This window comes from Arachis ipaensis, chromosome B09 (assembly GCF_000816755.2).
Source record: "Arachis ipaensis cultivar K30076 chromosome B09, Araip1.1, whole genome shotgun sequence".
NCBI lineage: Eukaryota > Viridiplantae > Streptophyta > Magnoliopsida > Fabales > Fabaceae > Arachis > Arachis ipaensis.
Window position 1 is genome coordinate 140,958,508 of NC_029793.2, and position 2,845 is coordinate 140,961,352.

Consider the following 2,845-nt stretch of genomic DNA (forward strand, 5'->3'; position numbering starts at 1 on the left):
TTTGCACTCCGAATTGCATCCTCTACTGTTCAAGTCTTGCATTCTCATTTCAATTCTGATTAAATAATCCCATTGATGGATCTTTCCTTTTTTTTTTTAGGTATGTCCATCAAATTCATTAAGTTTACCTATTATGAATTGCTGGTTGCATGTGGGTTGTGAGAATCATTATCAAGGAATTGGTTTTGTAGCTAATGTATTCTATTGGTGGTTATGTGATTGACAGATTTTTATTCATGTTTGTGTATATTTTTTTTTCAGTTTATCTATATACCTTTTTTTTTTAATTCATTTGCTGTTTTCAATGTATGCCTAACTAAGACATTTACCAACTCTCAATGCCATGAGTACAATGATTGTTTGGGGTAGTTGATGACTGCCTTCCCTATGGTGAAATGACATGTAGGTGCAATGTAGCAAGTATGGTGTGATTTGGTCCACATTTCTTGATTTCTTGAAAGTTTCACTTGTTCTTGCTGTTTTTGTGTTTGTTCAGGTTTTACGCCTCTCATTAGTTGTCTCTATGGCATTGAATGGAGATGGATATGGACTCATATTTTGTTTTCCCTGCATTTTCATATTCAATTTGAATTAAAAAAGGTGAGCCTCTGTCATACAAATAGAACTAATTGTGATGCATTTGTGTGCTTCATTTAATTATATCCAAAGTAGACCCATTAAATCCTATATATCAACTGATGAATCTATTTTTAATCTTTTACTTTGTATATATTCAACAAATCCATTTAGTTTTTATACTATTTTCTGTATTCAGGATCATGTTCTTTCATTTTATGTTTAATTTCAAATTTTATGAAGCACTCTCATAATTATATTGAGAGTAGACCCATTAAATACAATATTAAAATATCATGAATCTATTTTTATTTTTTTATTTTCTATATATTCAACAAATCCATCAAGTTTACATCAAGTGAATTGGTGGTTGCATGTGGGTTGTGTGAATCATGATGAGGGAATGAGTTTTGTACCTAATATGTTCTATTGGTAGTCATGTCATTCACAGAAATTGATGTATAGCTTGCTGGTTGTTCCTTTATGTAGTTTGATTTGATTTTAGGTCAATTTCATTCCATTTTTTTCTTGTTTGTATAAAAGAACTTTTTGACTAACAAGGAATTCTCTCCTCCAAATACCTATACGTTGATTAGGTTATCTTCCCTTGAAGATCTGTTCTGCACGGAAAATGATGTTCTGCCATACATTTTCACTGAAAATGTGTGTATCCGTATCAAGGTATGGGGTTTCTATCTATTTGGTCAGTGGTGATGTGATTGATAAGAAGGAAGTGGCTTTCTCACAATCAGATGGCATCGCTCCATTATTTGTGTTACTAGGAAATTCTCTTCTAGGTAGTGTATTTGATGAATGGTGATGTGATTGATACCAATTGATTGATAACTTCTTAGTGATTTATTTGCATCTTGAAGAAACCTTTTGTTAATCACGTCATTTGCATTTGAATTCTTTATTGGTTATGCAAAGAGTGCTGTATATTTCCCATGTTGCATAGAAGTAGAGCTGATTGTTATGAATTCTTGTTCTTCTTTGATAAAGGAATATGCTTTTGCCACTCCCATTCAAGTTTTTCATTCCGAATTCCATTCTGTCCTATTCATGTCTTGACAGAAATTGATGTATAACCTGCTGGTCATTTATTTATTTTTTAAGTTCAACTGAATTGCATTACATTTTTTTGGTGTTTGTGAAAAAAAATTAGATATCAACTGGTCTTCCCATGAAAATGTTTACTGCACACATAATAAGGTTGTGCTATATATTCTTCATTGGAAATTTTGGAATTAGTATCAAGGTATGAGGTTTCAATCTCACCTATTTCTTGAATGTTGATGTGATTGACAGATTTTTATTGATGTTTGTCTATACTTTCTTTTCCCATTGATTTCCTGTTTCCAATGTATCCCTACCTAAGACATTTACCAACTCTCATGGCCATGAGTAGAATCATTGTTTGGGGTAGTTGATGATTGTCTTCCCTATGGTGTAATGACATGTAGGTGCACTGTAGTAGGTATGGTGTGATATCTCATTTTTTGCTCCCTATTTCTTGATTTCTTGAAAGTTTCACTTGTTTTTCCTTTTTTTGTGTTGGTTCACGTTTTGCTCTTATGATTAGTTGTCTCTATGCCATTGAATGGAGATGCATATGGACTCAGATTTTGTTTTCCCTCCATTTTCATCCTCAATTTGAATTCAAAAAGGTGAGTTTGTGTGTTGATTTTTTTCTATAAAAGGATTGTTGGTAGACCACATTCAATGCACAAACATTCTTCTCTCTTCTATTTCCTCCTAAGCTCTATCTATTTCAGTATTTTTTTGTTTTCATTTTGATCTATTTCATCAACTCTGTTTATCTCCTTTTTTTTTTACTGCAATGCCTCCTCCATTTGATATGATTTCTAAGATGCATCCTCCTAGATAGGCTTGGAGGCTGAAAGTTAGGGTTCTAAGGCTTTGGGTTGTACCCTCTTTTGGTAACCATGAGGTTCCTAACTCAATGGAGATGATTCTCCTTGATGAGAATGTTAGCCCCTATTAGCTTCTCTTTTAAATATGGTGTTATTTGTTTTTTAAATTTTTAACTTTAAATTATGTGTTTCACTAATCTGATTTTGTTCTTTTGTTGGATTTCTAGTGTGGAAAAATTCAAGCTACAGTTAAGAAACCGCTCCTTAATAGGTTTAGGGATCTTATAGTTGATGGTCAAGTTTATAGAATGGCATACTTTACTGTTGTGTCAAATCATGGTAGTTATAGAGCAACTTCTCATGAATTCAAATTGGTTTTCCTTCACCGAACCACT

At 32.7% G+C, this 2,845-nt stretch overlaps 1 protein-coding gene across 1 annotated transcript in view; it reads left to right on the forward strand.

The window, feature by feature from the left end:
- The window catches only part of LOC110266375, a 4,325-nt gene continuing 2,544 nt past the window's right edge, over nt 1,065-2,845 (forward strand). The window contains exon 1 of the mRNA XM_021110910.1: nt 1,065-2,243. The gene's annotated coding sequence lies outside the window, so the exon portion shown is untranslated. The remainder of the gene's footprint in view (nt 2,244-2,845) is intronic.